The sequence below is a fragment of the Panthera onca genome, chromosome X (genome assembly GCF_046562875.1).
Source record: "Panthera onca isolate mPanOnc1 chromosome X, mPanOnc1 haplotype 2, whole genome shotgun sequence".
Taxonomy (NCBI): domain Eukaryota; kingdom Metazoa; phylum Chordata; class Mammalia; order Carnivora; family Felidae; genus Panthera; species Panthera onca.
In genome coordinates, this window is record NC_138357.1 from 7920913 (window position 1) to 7933904 (window position 12992).

Below are 12992 nucleotides of genomic sequence, written 5' to 3' on the forward strand. Positions count from 1 at the left end.
CTTATTACAAAGCTGCAGTAACTAAGGCCCAGGAACAGACGGACAGATGGCTGTGACTGAAGACAATACAGAAAAAAGGCTTTCCTCTAAGTGTAGAATGATTAAAAATAGAAACAGTTTTTACCTGAAATGAAACCTCTTAGAGGCTCAAGAAAGACTGCATTAAAATATCTAAATTCTTGCTTGGCTAATAGCCCTCTTAATTAAGGCAATCCTGAATATTAAATAAACCCGCAATCCCCCCACAAATTACTTATAATCCCTCCTCTCCCGTCAAATTTTTCTTTGGGCTTACATCTAGTTTCATCCCCATGCTAGATATAGATTATAGATGTCAAATATACTATAGGGCTTTCACATAGTTACAAGACACTGTAAAAAGATAACATTTCATGAATGTTTTCCTATTTTCTATATAAAACCTTGAAGTGACTAATTTGACAGTTCTCTATCATTCTGCATGAATGGGTCAGGATTTTAAAACTGAATATTGTGCGGCACCTGGGTGGCTCAGTCAGTGAAGCGTCCGACTTCAGCTCAGGCCCTGATCTCACGGTTTGTGGGATCGAGCCCCGCGTGGGGCTCTGTGCTGACAGCTCAGAGCTTGGAGCCTGCTTCAGATTCTGTCTCGCTCTCGCTCTCGCTCTCCCTGCTCTTCCCTCGCATGCGCACACATTCTCTCTCTTTCTCTCTCAAAAAAATAAATATACATTAGAAAATTTTAAATAAAAATAAAAGATAAAACTGAATATTGTTACATATTAATTTCTATTCAGGTTTTGTCGTATAAATGTCAGAGCCATTTAGCCCATGGTCTCAATTATTCTTTTGTAGTCAATTGTGGGAGATACATTTCTGGAACAAATGTTTTAATAAATATAAACTGCTTTTTGAAAGCATTAGATGAATGTACATTGCAATAAATAATTGATTGCTTAACTATGTTTACATAATATATTTTTCCCAGTTTCAGAGTAAAAAGATAACTTGATTTTAATCTGTACTCTACAAATTGATAGTGTTACTGCAGTGATACTGAAATTTTCTGCTATACATATATACACGTACCTCAGTTTAATTATCTAAATATCATTTCCTTACCCACACATCTCTCTCTAATATCAGAGGTTAACTTAAATACAAATATCATTTACTATTAAACCAAAAACTCCACTCCTATTAAGTCTGATAGGAAACTTTTCTATTAACCCACGATGAACCCAATAAGAAAATTTTTAACTCCTCAAATAAGTTTCTATAAAATATTAGAAAACACAGATTTGCAATAAACAGGCATTTTTTTTGGATCAAATGTAAAAAGAAAACTAAAAAGACCTCTCAGTCATGAGAGCATAGGAGGAAAATAGGAAGAAAAAAAGTAGCTTGGATAAAGGGTTCTCGGGAGTAGCTGTGATAGTTTGTCCTCCTAACAAGGAGACATCGAGGAAAGAGTGGCAAGAGAATGAGTGGTTTTCTGAAAAGATGAATTACTAACAATCACTCAGAGATAAATAGAAAACCATATGAAAGCTATAATCATTTTAAAATTTCATTAGTATTCAAAAATCTATCCACAAAGCACCATTTCTAATGAACAGTCAAAGGACAGGGAAATAATTTGCATAGGGTAGAGTTTAAGAGTAGAGATTGTAGGGGCACCTGGGTGGCTCAGTCGATTAAGTTTCCGCCTCTTAATTTGGGATTCCGGCCATGATCTCACAGTTCAGGAGTTCGAGCCCCTCATCGGTCTCCTCTGTGCTGCTAGCTTGGGATTCTCTGTCTGTCTCTGTCTCTCTGTCTCTGTGTCTCTCTCTCTCTGCCCTGCCCCTGTTCACAATTTCTGTCAAAAATAAAACGTTTTTTAAAAATTATTCATCAGATGAAGTTTAGATCAGTGGAAAACCACACTGATCTCACTCTGGTTACTGAAAGCTTAGAACAAATTCCCTGTAAGACAGCTGAGGGAATTTGCTTTTTTTTTTTTTTTTTAAGCTCTCACTGTAGAATAGGATAATCAAGTCTAACCTGGCTTCCTATTTGGGGGGGCGGGGTGTGAAACTAAACTTCGTCCATGCTCAGGGAAAGTAGGCTCAAAGCCTAGGGGAGAAAGGTACAGTGGTAGGCACAGGATATAGGATATAGAAATCAAGCCATCTGCAAATTGGCATATAAACATGCCAAGAAAGAAAGGCAATCCTAAACATAATTACAATAACATAAGAAATTACTTTTTATGACTCAATTACAAATTTAAAACACTGGGGATTTCTATTTGCCTCTAGTCTTAGCCAAGATGAAGTATCCCCATTCCTTCCAATCCAGCAACAGAAACAGATTTAAGGGGGGGAAAAAAAAAAAAGCCTATTCCTCCAAGCCAAAAGACTTGAAAAAGAATGACTTAAAAACAGAATATTTGAAAATATCCATCTGGCTCCAGCCAAACATCAGTGGCAAAAACGTAGCCCTTCTCTAGTGTCAGCTGGCCTGAGCAGGAAGCCGATAGGAAGTGGACATTCCCCCCAACCCCACAGACACAGCCAGCAGTGTTCTGGTTCCCCCGGTTGAACAGCGTCAGGAAACCAAATACAGATTGGATCTTCCAGCCTGTGCTGAGCAAAAGCAGGTGATGCCCAGCCATGTTGGTATAGGCGGGGCCCTGCGGGGCACTGATCTTTCAACCCCCCACCAGTAGACATGGGTAGTATTCCAACAGTCAGCAAGATTCAGTGAGCTGAGCCTTGGCTCGCACCTGGCAGCGGTGAGATGTAGGGAGCCTACAGAAGTCAGAGCAAATCCACATTCTTCTTCAGGTGCCAGCAGGTTCCAGAAGATAGCTGAATCTCCATCCTCGATTTGGAGAGACAAGACTGAACAAGGTGGTAGGAGCAGAAGGGACACCGTAATTTCCCTCACCGCTGGAGGGAAGCTAACATCCATACCCAACTGACAGCAACAGAGACTAAGCAATATGGTCTAAGAGGGAATAAGGCAGTACAAGTCTGCATTACTGTACTCCTTCTCCACACCCTTGCGCCAGGGGTAGGGAACGGAGTTGGTACCCTCTGTGAAGGGATCGGCAAAGCCAAGGGGTGAGCTGAACTTCTACTCTGCCAATAGGTAACGAAGCCGTAGGAGTCAGGACTCCATTTTTGCCAGAGAGGTGTTAGTGAGGCCCCGAGGGAAGTTGAAACCACGTACCCACCAGGGCCTTGCACTACACCCGAACAGGGGCGCTCTCTACTAAGAGCAAATATTCAACAGGATCCACAATCTCCTAGTAGAACATCTTTCTTAGTCTTTTCAGACTGCTGTAATACAATACCATAGATCAGGTGGCGTATAGGTAGAGATTTCGCACAATTCTGGAGGCCGGGAAACCCAAGAGCATAGTGCCAGCATACCTGCTGTCTGGTGAGGGTCTGCTTACCTGGTTCATAGAGGACAGTCTTTTGGTGTTTCTCACCCGGAGGAAGGAGCAAGGGATCTCTCCGGGGCCTCTTTTATGAGGACAGAGCCCTCATTTATAAGGGGGAACCTAATCACCTCCTAAAAGCTCCCACCTCCAAATACCATCATACGGGGGGATAAGGTTTCAACATATGAAACTGGGGAGAAAGGCAAACAGTGTATAACATCATCCCAAAGAACCAGGATACAGTTAAGAAAAAAAGGCACTCATCATACCAAAAACCAGGGGAAAAGAAAACACAAATGAGAAAAGCCAATCAATAAATGCCAAAGTCATACAGAGTGTGTCCTCTAACCACAACGGAATTGAACCGAAGTCAACAAACAGAGAGAGAAATAGCTCTAAGGATTTGAAAAGTAAATAACATACTTCCAGAGAATCCCTGGGTCAAAGAGGAATTCTCAAAGAATATAGAAATAATATGTGGAACTCAATGATAACGAAAATACAATATATCAGTTTACACAAGAGGCAGTTAAGCAGTGAACGCAGGTAGATTTAGGCTATACATTTACTATAATTGTAATTCATTTCACTAAATCTTTACTTTAGAAACTTAGATTAGCAATAGAATTTCCTGCCTCAAGAAGTTAGAAAAATAAGAGCAAACTAAACCCTAACCCTAAGGACAGGTTAGTAAAAGTGAACACCAAAAGCCAATAAGGTCAGGTTTTTTTTTAAAATATCAGTAACATTGACAAGCCCATCAAAAGACCAACCAAAAAAAGAGGAAAACACAAAATTCCAACATCAAGAATGGAAAAAGCAGATCATTACAGATCCTGCAGCCATAATAAGGATAATATAAAGGGATTATGTATTATGCTAAGGGAATGCTATAAACAACTCCGTGCACACAAATTGCATACAGAAGAAATGGACAAACCCCTTGCACACCATGAACTACTGAAATTCACCCAAAATGAAATAGACGACTGCAACAGTCTTATGGCCGTTAAAGAAATCGAATTTGTATTTAAAAAGCGCCTGCGGGGCGCCTGGGTGGCTCAGTCGGTTAAACGTCTGACTTCGGCTCAGGTCACGATCTCGCGGTCCGTGAGTTCGAGCCGCAAGTCGGGCTCTGGGCTGACGGCTCAGAGCTTGGTGCCTGCTTCCGATTCTGTGTCTCCCTCTCTCTCTCTGCCCCTCCCCCGTTCATGCTCTGTCTCTCTCTGTCTCAAAAATAAATAAAACGTTAAAAAAAATTAAAAAAAAAAAGTGTCTGCAAAGGAAGTTTCGAGGCCCAGATGGTTTGCAGGAGACTTCCACCACATATTTAAAGAGGAATTACTCCAAATTTATACAATTTCTCCCAGAAAATTAAAGAGAAAGAATTGCTTTCCAACCTGCTTTATGAGGTTAGTGTTAACTTTGATAACAAACCAGACAAACACAGAGGAAAAAAAAAAAAAAACTATAGGCCAGTATCTCTAACCGACATAGTTGCAAATTCCTCAATAAAATATTTGAAAATTGAATCTAGCAAAAAAGAATAACCACCATGAGCAATTTGGTTTTACTCTAGGTACGGAAGAAAAACCACATGACCACGTCAAGTGACGTAGAATACACATTTGACAAAAGCTGAGGCTTACCATGATTTTTTAAAAACTCAGCCAATTAGGAATAAGGACTTTCCTCCTCACACACAGCCCACTACACCTCAGAACCGGCAAAGAAACACCAAATCCTTCTCCCGCTTGCAATCTCTCTCACTTACCTTTCTGTTGTACCTCTCCCGCCCGTTCCCTCTTCTTCTGATGCATTTATTTCTCTGGCTTTTTCGCGCCTGCCTCTTCTGCTTTTAAGGTATCATGTGATTGCATTGAGCCCACCTGGAGAATCGAAACCCCCTTTGCCAAATTTAAGGTCACCTGATTACTAACCTCATTACATCTGCCAAATCTCTTCAGAGCAGGACCCAGCTTAGCGCTTGATCGAATAACCAGGTGACAGGACTCTTGGAGAGAGACTTAGATAGACCCCTACCACCGGTGGAAAATTCAGACAACTCTCTGTATGGACAGGGAGAGGAAGTCCTAATGGATAAATTCCGCGTCAGTTTCTTCCTCTTCTCTTCTATTCCTCCAGTGACTAAATCTTCACTTAATGGACGATATGTACGCAGACCGGGCAAGGTGCAAGGGATAGAGCTGCCTAAGAAACCGTCCTGCCCTCGTGGGTAACCTTGTGGCAAGTGCCACGACGTAAAACTGTGTGGCCAATATCAGGAAGGAAAAAGATCGCGTTCAGGAAGAAGCGTGTGTTGGGAGCAGTGCTGTGATAGCTCAAGAGAGGGGCACCCGGACCGGACTGATGAAGACCAAAGTTTGCCATCGACAGCCCTGCAAAGCTGGGGGAGGTGATAATGCCCGCAACGACTTCAGGCCTAAGGTCACTTCTGAGAAATGCTGAGCAGCTATAGCAGTCTTAAGGCAGGGTGGCAAGAATTGTTGAGAATAAGTTTCTTTCTTCTTTCTACTTTTGAAGCATAAGGGGAAATTGAGGGTCAGGTCCCATTGCGTTTTACAAACAAAGCAAATCGTTTCCCCGTGAGCTCTGGGCACGTTTATCAAGTGCCCTTCATCTGTGGGAACTACAGCAATGCCCAGTTGTACGCAGTTCACACTATTGGAATCCTGTTTTTTTTTCCCCTAAAATGAAATCTGCCCCAATGATCACTTCCCTTTTCGTTTCTAACTTCCCTGAGGAGGAACAGCTAGGGGTGAAGACACATACCACTGCGGGGTCAGGTGGAAGGTTCCTGAAGGAAACAATGGGAGTGACTATGAGGATACTGACTGAGCTGCATGAAAATGAGCTTTTGATGAGAAAATGGTTCCCGAAAACGAGATTCAGGCCAGCATCGAACACCCGGGTGCCGACTTAGGAAACCGACTAACCGGCAACGCTTTAAGGGTTGCTGGAGAGGTTCTTTTCGATAAAAGGTCATGATTACTTTCAAAGCACCTTAAGTCTCATTCACACGTAAGTAGTGCAAAAGGAGACAAGATTAGAACGGAGATGATCTTAATACTCAGTTCCCGTTTTGTCTCTTCCAGGAAGTGTTCCCTGACCCTGCTCCCTCTCTGCTCTTAAGGTTGAGTTAGGTACCTGTTCTTTCGTCTTTCCATAAGACCCCAGGCTCCCGTCTATAGTAGCACGTGTCTCTTAAAGGTTGGATACCCCTGGCAGCTTCGGGGTATGCTACTCATTGTATGGTTACTCTTGTTCGGTCTTTGTTACTTTCCCCCTCCTTATAAAGGTTAGAATTCCTCTCAGCTACATCTTGGGCCACATTCCCCAATCTGTGCTTCTTTCCATAAGTGATCTCATTTATTCCCATAGTTTTCAGCATCAATTATGTCCAAAAATCTCAAAGGTATAAATATAGTCCACATCTCTCCTCTGAATTTCAGAGTCAACGATCCCATTGTCTACCTGTATCTCCAATTGAATATCTAATGTTTATTTCAAAAGAACCGTCCAACATTCAACGTGGGACACCAGTTCGTGGTGTTCATCCAACCAAATCTTCCCCCCCCCACCCCAATCTTCTCAATCAGAGCAGCCACGAGAATGCTCCTCACAGACCTCTAAACACAGGGACTGTAATGTAACCTGAGGACCACGTCTCCAGATACTGAACCCTGAAATCCACCCACACATTTGTGGAGAGTCTACACTTCCCACAGACTGCTCCCAACCAACGACTCAGAGCAGAGGATACGAAGGCATGTGTATTTGTGGGGATATATATAACCGACTTTGGCTCAAGGACTCCCCGGTGACCTTGCCGAACCCTCCCCAGACTAGATTGTGTGATACACTTTCACTCACACTTCCTTCTGTCCTCTACTCCAGGGCAAACCTACACTTGGATATGATAACTCTCTCAACCTTTCCTGGCATCCTCCTCATTTCCTCTCATAAGTGTTTGCTCTAATAAAATCCATGCACGTTTAGTACTGCCTTGGAGTCTGCCTTTTAGAGGACTCAGATTAATAACAGCGGTACCAAAACTAGGGTGGTCTGAGAAAACAGGTAATAAGATGGGGGTTTGGTACTGGCTCACCCATGCCCAGCAGATGAAAAGGTGGGGCCTGTTTGGGAGCTAAGGCATGGGTGGTCCATAGCACAAGTTGATAACTCAGTTGCCAAAGATTTCTCGGGGGATGATCTGGGAAACTATCCCATTGCAGAAGACTTTTGTGTTGGGTACGATGAAGTAGGCATTTGAAGGACATGGGGAGTACAAGGCCTACAGAGCAGCAGTTGGCTAGTTAATGCTAAGTTGTATCCATATACTGTAGAAGGCTAATGAGAGACCAAAAGATGTTAACAAGCGGTTAGTAAGATGTTAACAAGATGTTAACAAGCAGTCAGTGTAAGTTGCTGACAGTCACTGGTATATAAGCAGTCTTATCACCTATAGGACAAGAGTAGACATAACTGAGTAGCAGGTTGCAGGCCCAGGTGTCAGAATACCAGAGATCCAGAAATGTTTCAGTGTTTGGCCAAGAAAGGTGGGTTATGCAAAGATCAGAGACCCCTGATACATGGGACTGAGACACCCCCTGAGGAAGCTGGCTCTACAACAGCTTGACCCTGAGAACTTCTAGGCTGGCTCATCCTAGAGCCAGGGAAGGCAGGGAGCTACCTAGGGAAGGTAGCTCATCCTTCCCTAAAAAGAGCGAGCACTGCCCCCACGGTGCAAGATTCACAGGGCAACTGCTATCCCCTCAGGATCTGCCCCCACCTTCTCTCTTGGCTCCTGGTCCCATAACTGGACTTAAACCCTGACATAACCTGACTGATATTTTGCTAAGTCTATATAAGAAAGAGAAGGTATTATACATGCAAAGAATTATAATAATTAGCTGGTAAGTACTGGCAGGCTCAGGGATGTATCCTAGGATTGGATTTTGAAGGTACTTGATCAAGGAGGCCAGAATGCAAGACTGGATCAGTAATAATTTATCAACTGAGAATAATTACTAGGACATGGGACACCCTAGCAAGGGCCCAGAGGATGGAACAAATTCACTGTTGGCGTGGCTCTTGGAAGTCAGAAAAATTGATGGTCAATACTTAATGGAAATGCTTGATTAACTCTGGAAAACAGTAGCAGAAGGAAAAAGAGACTGTTAGAACTGACTGTGTGAATCTGGAAGGCCAGAGGCTTAAGATCCAGGGAAGGATCAAGAAGACATACCATCAGGACAAAAAGAAGGCAAAAAGGACAAAAGAAGACAAAGCCATCAGGAATGTGCTGGTGAGAGGGGCCCCAGCATCACTAAGGAATTCAGTGGGTTTTTTTCTTCTGCAGGCCAGGACCGATGATAAGAAAGGCAGTCATGGAGCTAAGTTGTTAATATCCATGAAGATGACGGGGCCCCAAAATAACAGAGACCAAGTTACAGCAGAGGGTGGTTGACACAATAAAAAGTCATGTCTTGGGGCGCCTGGGTGGCTCAGTCGGTGAAGCGTCCGACTTCAGCTCAGGTCATGCTGTCACACTCCGTGAGTTCGAGCCCCACGTCAGGCTCTGTCCTGACAGCTCGGAGCCTGGAACCTGCTTCGGATTCCGTGTCTCCCTCTCTCTCTGCACCTCCCCTCCTCGTGCTCTGTCTCTCTCTGGCTCAAAAATAAATAAAAACACTTTAAAAAAATTTTTAAAAAGTCATGTCTCTTGCTCAGTTCTTAGACATGAATGAGTTTTCAGATCTGGAATCCATGACTGATGAGATGGCCAGGTCTCTAGGAAGAAGACCCCTTAAACACCATGTCAAGTATATTTCATGATGGTTCCCAAAGTCCTTCCCCTAAACGACTGTGGGTCATTGACTTAGGTGACTATACAGTGAGGAAAGGGGAATAATAAGACATGTCTAGGACTGTTAATCATAGTTGACATTGATACAAGAGACTCACAGTGTCTTCACAATCCCCTCTCCCACTGGAGTGGTTAACTTAGAAGCCAGGCGCTAAATGGAGTATTGGCTAACATGCGGCTAATACTGGGCCCACTGGTCTACAAACACACCCAGGGTCATTTCTCCAGGCTCCACTTGAACAATTGAAATTGATATAGTTGAAAGTTGGAATGAACCTCACATTGGGCCTTTTGTCTGTGAAGTAAGAGGTATCATATTCAGGAAGACCAAATGAAAACCCCTGAAACCACCTGAAAATGACACTAAATCAAAATAATATCATCACGAGGGAGGGTATGGTGGAGGTCAGTGTCGCCATTAAATATCTAAAGGATGCCGGAGTGGTAGTCCTTACGTCTCTAATTTTCCAATTTGGCCCCTGCAGAAAATGGATGAATCCCGAAGAACGACTATATACCACCACCGTGTATATAGTGACAGTCCCGATTGCAAATACTTTGCTGTGCACGGCGTGATTGGTAGGGCCTAGGAATAAGCCATCTGAAGCATCGCACGTCACCAGTGATTTCGTGGATGCATTCTTTTCTGTTCTAATTAGCAAAGAGTGTAAGAAATCGTTCTTTCACGTGGGATCAATAGTATTCATTTATAACGTGTCATGGCTATATTAACTTTCTTTCCCTCTGTCATAATGTAGTCTGGAAATCTCCGGACCACCTGGACAACCCACAGAACTTCACACTGATCCATTGCATTGATAACATTGTGCTGGCTTGACAGGGCAGGCAAATAGCGACAGCCAGAGTGGAGGTCTTGTTACGACACATTCCAGAAGGTAGAAGATAAAGCCTATTAAGTTATTGGGACCTGCTACTTCAGTGAAATTTTTAGGTTTCCAGTAGTCAGGGGCATGCCGGGATATTCCCTTTAAAGCAAAAGACGCGTTGCTAGATCTATCATGAATCCCTCATCACAAAAAAGGAAGCATAGCATCTGGTAGCCATCTTTGGATTCTGGAGGCTTAGACTTCCATAGCTGGAAATATTGCTTCACATATACCTGCTGCCATAGAAATCCGCCAGCTTTTTAGGGCTCAAGCAGGAAAAGGCAATGGGAGCAGGTCCAAGCCACAATTCCATCATCCTTGTCACGTGGGCCATAGAAGTCAATAAACCCTACAGTGTTGGAAAAGAATCCAGTTTGGAGCATATGCTCCAGTGGAATACTCACAGTGTAAGTCCTGGGGATTCTGTCACAAGGCTATGTCATTCATAGCAGACATTTTATGACTTCTAAGAAACAGCTTCTTAAGTATTACTGTGCTGTAGTCGAAAGACAACATCTCACCACGTGTCAAGTACACATGCATCCAGAACTGTATCCTCTGTCGGATGCCCCGAGTTATACGGTCAGACATGCCTAACAGCAGTCTATCGTGAAATGGAAATGTACATCTCGAATTGAACCTGAGCAAGACAAGAGGGAACAAGTAAACTACGTGAGCTGGAAGCCTAGAACTCCTGTCGCCAAAAAGTCGCACCAGAGCCCTTCCATGGCTTGCACCTATGGACCTATGGGGGTCCCTGTGTGACTGACCGAAAAATGAGGAAAAACCCTGAACTTGATTTATGGATGGATTGGCACGCTATGGGAATGCAAAGCAAAACTGGGCACTGGCTGCGTTATAGTCACAGTCAGGGGCAACCTTATAAGATAGCGGGGAGCAAAATCTCCCCAATGGCAAGAGCTCCCAGTCGTGCACCTGGCTATCTACTTCGTGTAGAGGGAGAAAGAGCCTGAGGTGAGAAAAGAATAGATTCCTGGGCAGTGGTCAATGGCCTGGCCTTCTAACCTAGGGCCTGAAAAGACAAGGACTGGAAGGCAAAGACAAAGAGGTCTAAGGAAGTGGCATGTGGATAGACATATGGGAGTAGGCATGAAGTGTGAAAACATTTATATCACATGTCAGTGCTCACCAGAAAGCGTTCATCACGGAGAGTCCCCGAGACGATGTTGACAGAATGACTCAGCCAGTTGACGTTGCCAGCTTTTCTCCTCAGCCATCCCAGAAAGCTGTAACGGGCATTTGAATGGAGTGTCCATGGCGACAGAGACGGAGGCTCCGTGTGGGCCCAACAGCATGGACTTTCACTGATCTAGCTACTGCTACTTCTGAATGTCCCAACTGTCAGCAACCCAGACCAAGGCTGAGCCCCTGGCATGACACCGTCCCACAGGGAGACCCGTTGGCCACACGCCACCCCGGCGACTACTCTGGGCCCGTCTATTCTGGAAGGGCCGGCATTTCATTTTCACAGGGACAGATACTTATCCAGGCAGGAGTTCATTTTCCCTGCTTGTCGAGCCTTCGTCAGTGACACTGTCTGTGGGCTTATGGAACTCCTGGACTGTGGGCCACAGGACGTAGCATCTCACCGGAGGACCCACTTCACATAAGAGCAGGTGCAGGAGTGGGGTTCCACTAGCCATACCACACGCCATGCCGTGCAGAAGCAGCTGGCCTCATAGAACGCTGGAACTGTCTTCTAAAGACACAACCAAAGTGCTAGATTAAAAGACATGCTCTGAAAGGATGGGATGGGGTGTCATCTTGTACACTGAGATGCAGTGTACAAGAGTGTATTTACCGGGGTGCCTGGGGGGCTCAGTCCGTTAAGCGTCTGACTTTGGCTCAGGTCATGATCTCACAGCTCACGAGTTCGAGCCCCACATGGGGATCTCCAGTCTTAGCACGGAGCCCACTTCGGATCCTCTGTCTCCCTCTCTCTCTGCCCCTCCCCTGCTCTCTCTCTCTCTCTCTCTCAAAAATAAAAACATTCAAAAAAAAGAGTGTATTTATTAAATCATAGGGCTCTATACGGCACTGTGTCTCGCTTATGAAGGTCCATGTGGCTGGGAACCAAGGATTGGCAGTCAAATTGGTCCCACACTGACACTCCCCATAACCCCCTGGGGAATTTTGTGCTGCCTGCCCTCGCAGTCCTGGGCTCTGCAGGGTTGGGAAGTCTAGTTTACAAAGAGGCCACACTCTTGCCAGGGGACATGAGTAATGGCAAGTTATGGCTGCCCCCAGGGCCTTTTGTATTTCTTATGTCCAAGGACCAGCAGGTGAGAGGAACAGCCATATACTTGCACATATGTGTAACTGGTCCTGATCACCAAGTGGACGCAGGGCTGCTTTTTCTCCACTGGGGCCAGGAGGGTTATGTGTGGGTCCCAGGTGGCCTCCTGGTATCTCCTGGTACTTCCTGGTACCCTCTCGCCCCCCGCCTTGTCACTGTGAATGGACAAGTGCAGCAATCCCAGACCAAAAAGTTCTCCAAGAGCTCAAGAATGAAGGTTTGGGTCACTTTACCAGGTAAGCCACCAAGGCCTGCTGAGAAGATAGCTGAAGGCACATTGACTCCCCGCTCACCCCAAACCTGGCCCCGATTACTTCCGTTCCATCAGCAGGCACGGTTGGATTTCCCTCCAAACTGTACCTTAAATCCACCTACTTCTCTCATTTCCATTTCTTTTTTTTAAATTTCTTTTAATGTTTATTTATTTTTGAGAGACAAAGTGTGAGCGGCGGAAGGGCAGAGAGAGAGAGAGGGAGACCCAGA

The 12992-nt window shown here is 44.6% G+C and overlaps 1 pseudogene; it reads right to left on the reverse strand.

Annotated features, from left to right (window-relative positions):
• Nucleotides 1–12992, reverse strand: part of LOC145714468 (tRNA pseudouridine(38/39) synthase-like) — a 94361-nt pseudogene that overhangs the window by 79501 nt on the left and 1868 nt on the right.